A 9,826-nucleotide genomic window follows, 5' to 3' on the forward strand; every position below is an offset into this window, starting at 1 on the left:
CATTATGATCATGTGCATATTCACTTACTTGATCTTCCTCAAGTACAATTCTTACATTATCTGCATTTTCATCCATTTAGCACCGAGTTGCCTGAATTATGATTCCAGTTCCAACCTTTGCTTCCATCAAACTACACATCTATACTTATTATCACATTCTTCTCATTTGGTGAGTATATTTTGTAGGTACCTATAGAGTGATAGCCTATGAGAATCATGGCTTGACTTCTATCATTCATATTTCTTCGTAATTGCTCAGATACATGCCTAAAACAAAGTACTAACACGGGGACATCTGTTAGTGATGTGCACTGCTGTTGAAACTGCCTCACCCCAAAATCTATTTAGAAATTCTTTTGCTTTGAATTTTGATCATGCTTCTGGAGATATTCATTATGCTCTTGTTTTTCTTTCAACAAAACCATTATGTTGCAGTGTTATAATGAGCTATAATATCATGTTAAATGTCTTCTTTTTCATAGAATTGTGAAATTCAGTGGAGATGTATTCACCTCTTCCATCAATTCTTAATTTCTTAATGCTGTATTCAACTTGTTTTTCAGCTATCAATTTAAATGTCTTGAATTGGGTGAATACACCACTCCTTATTTCAATCAAATAAATCCAAATATACCTAGTGAGTTCATATATGAAAGTAAGAAAATAACAATCATCTCCATGTGATTTCACCACGAAAATAACACTCCATACACACTTGCTTAGGCAACTTAACCTGAGGAAGAGTAGTCTCTACTATTAAGAAGTTATAGACTACATTGATGGACTTCATTCAAAAGGCCATTGATTTTCCTTACGGATTTCTTCCTCTTCCTCAGGATATAAGTCATTCGCAATCTTGAAAGTCCGGCAAATCTGCTCCGATATCTTACCATGCATAATCTCGGCGACAGTCTTGCAAGTAAGCTCCAGCAAGTTCTTGATGTCCAAATAGTTTGCAGCACGAACAAGTTCAAACAGCGTAACGTTATCAACCTTAACAAATTCAGCATCCCACTCTCCAGCTCATCCTCCTTACTCACTTCTTTCGCTTCAGAACTCACAGCAGAAGCCTTAAGAACATCTTCACCGGATTTCTTTTCTTCGGAACTTGAAACCTTCTTACGATACACAAGACCATCCGTCTTCCAAGGCTTTTCTTCTTCGGAAACCGCAACAGCTTCAACGTGTTTCTTACAATACTCAATAACCATAGCCAAGATCTCGCTGGTTGCGTTTGGGTTAGGGATTCCAATGTCATCGGCACAGTCATCCTCGATCATGCACTTGATTGTTTGCGATTCCAACGCTACAGCCTCGTCAATTTCAAAGTCGTCGCCGCCGGAACTCAACAGGGTGATCTTCCGTGATTGTTGTTTCTTCCCCATTTTGATCATGTTTCTCTTTTGAATGATCTTCCTTAACGATGATGATGACATGATGGTTGATGATTGAAATTTGATTCTTGGATGATATATTGTGTGTTCTTCTTCTTTGCAGTACGTGAAAACCCTAACACAAGTTTTTTTTTTTTTGACACAGGAAAACCCTAACCAAGTTAGAAAATAGTGAGTGAGCAGAATTAATGATATGAAACAATGGGCATGAGTTATATTTATACAGGGTCTCCTACGTGGTTAGCAAGTTCTATCTATTTATGAAGGCAAATTCTACGGTGAAGTCGCCAAAATGACTTTTCCAAAAAAGTCAAGATCTCTTAAAATCAGTATTCATAGGAACAGGCTTTAAAAGTCTAAAATAAATAAAAAAAATTAAAAAAAAATTAAATTATGAATTTGATTAAGAATCCTACAGGAAGGATTTTTCCTTCACCTTTTATTTTATATCCTAATTACCAAAAAATTAATTTGGTAAAATTACAAATTAAATGGTATGAAGAGACAACTAATAATTACTTTTTGAAAGAAGATTTTAATTACCAACTTTTTTCAGAATACATAGAGTTAGCAGAAACTCTTAGAGCATGTTTGGCCCAGCTTTTTTTTGGACTTGTCATCTCCTTATAAAAAGAAGTAGGGCCAAACATAATTTAGACTAAGCTCCATAACTAAAAGGTTGCTTTTTTATAAAGAAGAAATATAAGAAAAAAGTACTTTTAAAAGAAGGTGATGAGAACTACTTTTACAAAACACGCTCAACTTATTTTTAGAGTTCTCCGCTTCGAATCCCATGTATGTTTTATTTTAATTTTTTTGACGTTGTTTCTCCAATTGCTAACGTCATATGCTCCCCTATTTTTTTTTTAGGGGGCAATTGTGTATCATTTTTTGGTTTTTTATTTACAATATATTTTGGTTAATTACTAAACTGGTACTTTTTTTATTGACAAATGAGATATACTGGTTCGTAAATATTATTTCTCTAACTATATCACACTTGATTATGTGCTCTTTCAAAGAAAAAATATGAATTAAATTTAAAGGTTCATATTTATGTATTTAATCAAAATTATTTATTTAGGGTTCTCAATTTTATTAAATATATAGTTTTAAAATAATTTTTCTGTCATTATTAAATATTTAGCTGTTAACTGTTAAATATTTATCAAAAACAGAAAAAAAAATTTATCAAAAAAGTTATCATTTATTGAATATCATAAAAAATTATTTAACATGATAATGGATGAATTTTCATAAATCTTAATCATTTTTTAAATATTTATAATGATTCATAATTAAATATGAGCTTGTTAAAATAAATTGATTTTATTTGAAAATATTATCAAACACTTAAACATAAAAAAATTGAAATAAAAGATAATGTTTACCAAACAACCTTAACTTTATCTTTTAAGTTGTTATTTTTAACTTTAAGTTTAAAGTAGCTTGTATGCCTAAAAAAAGTTGGGCCAAACGCAACCTTAGAAAAAGACTTCAAAAACTAGTTAGATAAGATGAGTGAAGAACATAATACACTCACAACTAGAGTTAAAGCCTTGCTTGACGAAACTAGGAGATTAAATGAGAAATTTGAAAGACAAATTTCTTACCTTGAAACCTTACCTCAAATCTTTAAACAAAATAGTCTGTTTACAAAAGATTATGAGCAAGGACTAGAAAGACCCCATGAAACTTGGGCAGATATGGAGAAAGATTTTCCATGTTATAACAAAAATGAGAAACATGAGTATCCTCATATATATCATTCTTTTAATCCTCAGTTAAACAATATAACTGATATGATTAATTATATGATAAAAAATTGTTGTTGTAAACAAAATAATTCTCTTCAGCTTAGAGAAGGGGAGAATAAAGAAAAAACCGAACTTTTTCAACCACCTAAACCTTTATTCACTCACCATAAAAAATGAGTGTAGAAGAAAACATAGAATATCAACTCGAAAAATTAGACCAACTTATGGTTACTTTAGACATAAGCAAAAAAGATCCCATTAAGGAAGAACCTCAACCTAAGGAACTAGAAATGGGCGAAAGCTCTAGAACAAAAAGAAATCTCTAGAACAATTAGAAATGGGCGAAAGCTCTGGAACAAAAAGAAATCTCTCGTTTGACTGGAATACAAATTTCCATAGAGAATTTGCTAGAGCCAAATACCAAAAAATTCCAATGAGTTACGTTCCTAAGCATAGCGTAAATAATGAAAGTGGAATTCTAAATATTGACTGTATTGACAATATAGTTCAAACTATAAGAAATTGGTATAATAAAAATATCATTTCGATACAGTTAAATAATGACTTAAAAAATCTAAACCCAAAACAGATTTTTAATTATCTTTTATGTAGAACAGAAGGTAATGCATATAAATTTCTGGCTAAAAAAACTGAAGCAGAAATTACTGCAGAAAATAATATGGAAATGATAAACAATGTCTTTGAATGGCGTTTAGAAGAATTTAAAGGCTGACAAGATACTGTTGATTCTAATACTGCCTTTAATACTGAAAAAATATGGAGAATTATGAACTTATCCATATGTAATCCATGTTACAAAGAAAATTATATTTGTGAATTTTCACAATTATATTATGATATAAATAAAACAATTAGAGAAGGTCAACATATTGTTGAACTATTTTATCAAAAATTGCCTATGGCAATGTCTCAAACAATTCAAACTGTATTTACCAGTGCAGTTTTTGAAGGAAAGGTTAAAAACACTCTAGGAGCTAGAATTTCTATTCTTAGAAATTGGATGCAAGAACAGTGCCTAAAGAAACAATCAAATCGAGAAGCACAAATAGGATTGTGCTGTGATAGACTCCAAGAAAGAGTTGGAGCTTATGGTTGTGATAAGAAAACTAGGAGAAAAAGAAAATGTCCTAGAAGAAAGAAATTTAAAAAATTTACCTATGATAAAAAGAAACTTAGGAAAAAGAAATTCTATAGAAGAAAAAGAGATTATCCTAGGAAGAACAAAGTTTGTCCTAAAGGTAAAAAATCTTGTACATGTTGGTTATGTCAAGAAACAGGACATTATGCTAATGAATGTCCAAAGAAAGTTTCTAAAGAAAAGAAACAGGTTCTAAACATGATCTATAGAGTAGGTTATGAACCAGTAGAATCAGATTCGGATTCTGATTGGGAACAACAAATTTTTTATGAACTTTGTACAGACTCAGAATATGAGAAAGACCAAGATCTTGAGTAAAGGTAACCCTAGTGCTACCTTTATCAAAGTAAAACTTCGCAAGAAGGAAATTTTAGCCTATTTAGATACAGGCGCAACATTATGTTTTGGAAAACAAAACATAGCAAAAAAATTGGGAAAAATTGGAAAAACCCAAAGAAATAATTGTTGCAGATAAGTCAAAACATCAAATATGGTTTGTTTTGAAAAATATCTCAATAATTATAGAAGATCATGAATTTTTCATACCTACAATCTATCTCCATGACTCAGGTTTAGATCTAATCATTGGAAATAACTTTCTAAAGCTATATGCACTGTTTGTGCAAAATGTTAAAACTATTTCTTTACTTTGGAAGAATTTATCAAACCCCAAAGAAAGGAAAAAAAGTTATAACAACAAAAATTATTACTAGAAATGAGATTATTCAATTAATCTCTGAAAATCTTGTAAATTTGAAAAGTATTTGGGAAGAAGGAAAATTCTTTCTAAATCTTGAAGAAATAGAACAAAAACTTGATGTCGTATGTTTAGAAGATCCTTTGGATAAATAGAAAAATACAAATCATGAACTTGTGACTATCAAATGACGTGATCCTAACAAAGAGATCAATGTAAAAAACAGAATACCCTATTTTGTACAAGATAAACTAGAATTTCAGAAAGATTTGAAAGATCTTGAAGAAAAGAAACTAATTAATCCTTCTGCAAGTCCACATTCAGCACCCGCTTTTTATGTGATAAATCACAATGAAATAAAAAGAGGAAAAGCTAGAATGGTGATAAATTATAAGAAACTCAACGATGCTACAATTGGAGATTCTTATAAATTACCGCGAAAGGATTATATTTTACTAAAAGTAAAAGGAAGTAATTGGTTTTCATCCTTTCATGCAAAATCAGGATATTATCAGCTTAGACTTTGTGAAGAAACTAGCGTTTAACCGCTTTTTCGTGTCCACAAGGTCACTACGAATGGAATTTCCTTCCATTTGGATTAAAGCAAGCACCTTCTATACACCAAACATTTTAGTCTTTACAAAAGGAACTAATGAACAACATCTTAAAGATGTAGAAACTGTTTTAAATAGAATTTCAAAAAAAGGAATTGTCATTTCTAAAAAGAAATAACTACTTGCCAAAAAAGAAATCGAGTATTTAGGTCTTATTCTAAAAGAAAATGGTACTCTCGATTTATCTCCGCATGTTCAAGAAAAGATTCAAGCTTTTCCTGACGAACTAGAAGACCGAAAACAAATCCAAAGATTCTTAGGATGTTTAAATTATATTGCCAATGAAGGATTTTTCAAAAATTTGGCAAATAAAAGAAAGGTTTTACATAGAAAAATATCTGAAAAGGTTCCATGGTCATGGACTTAAAAAGATACTTTGACTGTAAAAACTATTAAAAAGAAAACTGAAGTGTTACCCAGCTTATACAATCCAACAGAAAATGATTTTTTGATCGTTGAGATTGATGCTGATAAAACAACCTGGGCAGGTTGTATGAGAGCTCTACCTAATGGTAAAGGGATACTGAATCTAAATGATTCAGGAGACTATGTTGGTGATGTAACCCATCAACAAGGAATAAAAGATACTGGAGCAACCCAGTACGTTAAGTCTGATAGCTCGAAAGAGAAATTAGACAAACTATCTGATTTATTAGAAAAATTGGTATCGAAAGATACTAAGAATGAATATTCTTGTGAAAATATTAAAAATAAGATAAAAGACAAAAATCTTTTACTTTGTAAATATGTTTCAGGATCATTTACAGACACTGAAATAAGATACCCAATTCATGAATTAGAAACATTAACTTGTGTTAAAGTTCTAACAAAATGGCAAATGGAATTAATTCCAACCAGATTTTTATTAAGAACAGATTCCAAATATGTAATCGGATTTTGGAAATAAGACCTTCGTGTCAATTATAAATATGGAAGACTTGTAAGATGGCAGATGAAACTCAAGCCGTTTCACCCATATATTGAATATATAAAATCTGAAAAAAATTGTTTTGCAGATGCATTAACAAGAGAATGGAAGCAGCTATAAAAACGTTGCAGAACTCTCTTAAACAAAAGCAAGAGCAAATTGCATTTACAAAGAACCATCTGGAAACTTTTCATTCTGAGGAGGGGGAGATGATATTAACAATACAAAGTCTTGAAAAACTTTTTAATAACAAAGAAACATCAACAGTTTCAGAACTTAAAAATAACGAATACTGGGGTATGCTAGGTCATTCTGGAAAATACAACTACTATGTAAATTACACAGTCCCAGAAGAATCAAAAGTCCCAATTGAGTCATTAGCACCTAGTGGATGGAATTCAACAACCAAAGATCAGAAATCATCAGAAACAACCCCAACAACTGTCCTTGCAACATTAACAAAAACATCTTGGGCTGACAAAGTCGAAGAGGATGAAAGATGTAACATCCCGCTCGTCAGCTAATGGAAATATTACCCGTGATCGTGCCAGAGGAATTAATTCATGGGAAGTAAGTTTATGGTTAATAATTTATGACATGTCAGCATAATACGGGAAAAAATATCAGAGTTGTTTTAAACACGTCCAAGGCAAGGGCAAAATGGTAAATTCATGTGGAAAGGATATTTATATTGTTTTGGGAGGAAAATATCTCATAACCCTTATCCTTTTCTCTCTCTTTCTATGTTGGCAAGAGTTTCTCTCTCTCTCTTTCTCTTCTCCCACGCCCTTCTCTCTTTCTTTCTTCAATTCTTCTCTAATTCTCCTTCTATACCAAGCATATTTTCTTGTTCCTTCATGATCCTCTAACTTGGGGAAGCTTGGTCTTCTTTGATTTTTCCTTTCCTCCTTTCAAGAAGAGATCTAAAATCTAGGGTTTGATCTTGATCAAGAAGTTGAGGCTTTAGATTGTTGGTTTGGGAACTTATGTTGATTATGCTTCATGGGATTGGTGAAACAAGCAAGAAACAACTATGAGCTAAGAAGCAAGAATTAGGGTTTGTTGGTGAGTAAGTTCAAGTATGGTTTCTTCATGATCAATCAAGTATCATGATGTCTTAGATTGCAAGAAAAGCATCAAGATAGAAAGTTTTGGACAAAGGAAGCAAGTGGAGCAAGGCTAGGGTTTTGGCATGATTGGGCTTGGCACATGGTGATGCTTCAAGAACTTGGTTTAGGTGAGTTCCATAGATAGACTTCCCACCCTTTGGGATTGTGATTATGCCATGTATGTATATTATGAGTAATATGAAATTCTAGGGTTCAAGTGTTAGACTAGTTGCCCCTTTTTATGCCATGCATGCTATACGTGTTAATTCTTACCATATGAATGTTTTATAAGTTTCCAATGATCAACTATGTTCTATAACACATAGAGACACTTGGTTTGAGGTTTTTGGGTCAAAAATACCATTTTTAAGTGTTCTGGACTGTCCTAACTCGCCACGGCGAGCTATTACTCGCCACGGCGAGCTAGAACTCCGAAAGGGGGGTCCTGCTCGCCCCCAACTCGCAGCTGCGAGCTGCTGCTCGCCTCCCCAGCAAATCTACTCGCCTAGGCGAGTAAGACAGGGAGAAATCTCTTTGTTTTGCTCGCTTTAGGTAGGCATGGGGATTCGCGATGCGGTTTTCTCCTTGGTGTCTTTTTACGAATGTAAACCCCTCAAACCAAGGTCCCAAATGATGATCAAGGGAAGCAAGATTCTTATGTTAAAGAGGCAAGTATTATGCATGTTAGTAAGGCATGGTATACGAGAGAATCATGTCAGGAATCGGGTAGTAAATTACTCATTAAGTAAGGAAAAACTAGAGCCTCGACATAGTTGTCGAGAACAAGCAAGTTAGCAAGATCCCTAGAATGATAAGATGCGAAGTTTAAGCTTTTCGCATATGTTTAAGAGTATTATCTTCTTAAAGAAGTAAGAGCCATACGACTATGGCAAGACGTGAATCGATTTCATATTCATTCACGAAGTAAGTTAAGCAAGCCTTTAGTTTACCTCTAGTGGGATCGTTCAAGGATCCGAGGTAAAAGAGTTAGTATGATTAGGTTTAACCTTCATACATGCATAAGACCAAGATTATAATAAGAGTGTTATGTCTCTTGAATTCCTTCCAAGGTTGGGTTCAAGGGGTTCCCCAAGGGGGGGAATGGTTAAGCCGAAAGGGAGCCGCATTTCACTAAGTTAAAGTGTCGTGTCTTTTATATACCTTCCAAGGTTGGATATAAAAGGTTCTCCTAGGGGAATGGGGCAAGCCGTAAGGGACCCGCACGTTCACTAAGGGAGTCCGGTGCGCTATTGCAAAGCATTTTCACCGGTAGTAAGGGATGAACTTCCGGGGTTACTCCTCTCGGAACTAATCCGTAAAATGAACTCAGATAAGATGTTTGTTACACGCTAACATAATCAATGAAGCTGACTATGCATATTTATCATTCATGTTTATGTTATGTCATAGAGCCTTGACGTAGATCGTCAAGAACAAGTAGAGACTTGGCGTAGTTCGTCAAGAAGTAGTAGAATAGCAAGAATCACTTAGGTGATAAGAGATGATATGTTGTAGATACAACATATTAAGCAAGTAGAAGCAATTAAAGAAAGATATGCCGACGACGATCTTAGGTTACCCCTAATCGTCCGGTTTAGAATCGTGTCATGATAGAGTTAAAAGAGAACCTTGATGCTTAGAGTGTACTCTTGGCAATGCGGTTTTAGTTCCCCCTTCACCGCCATGACACGTATAGCAGAGAAGCCTATAACAAGTTAAGAATATTAAGACGACCCTAGCAAGCACCGTCGTCTAAGGAAGCAAGTCCCCACACACGTATAATCAACCGGCAGGTTGTATGGTAGACACGTGGTGACCGTAGGTTTCCCCGAGGTTGCCTATAGCCTCGGGTTAGGTGGAACTCACTGAGACATTATGTCTCATCCCCATTCTTATTTGTTTCAGATATCAGGATGGTTTAGCAAGCTAGTAGCCGGATGGATGTTTCAGCAAGTGTTCGTTCGTACCAGCTGCAGCATGGCATGGATGTTCAAGGATGCATATGTCATATCTTAGAAAATTTGAGTTGTAATTTATTGTACGAACGCATTTGTTGTATATAATGTTCATTCGAAGTTTTTATGTTGTAAATTTTTAATGTATCCAGTACTAAACTAATACACATGCTAGACTTTCTAGATACGTCTAGTATGGGTGTTACAATTGGT

General features: G+C 33.6%; 1 pseudogene; it reads right to left on the bottom strand.

Moving 5' to 3' along the window:
* Positions 1-725: 725 nt before the first annotated feature.
* Positions 726-1,642, bottom strand: LOC146926548 (SKP1-like protein 1A pseudogene; annotated as a pseudogene).
* Positions 1,643-9,826: the final 8,184 nt, after the last annotated feature.

Source organism: Medicago sativa, chromosome 4 (genome assembly GCF_051527215.1).
Source record: "Medicago sativa cultivar Bolivia chromosome 4, Bolivia_mono, whole genome shotgun sequence".
Lineage (NCBI taxonomy): Eukaryota > Viridiplantae > Streptophyta > Magnoliopsida > Fabales > Fabaceae > Medicago > Medicago sativa.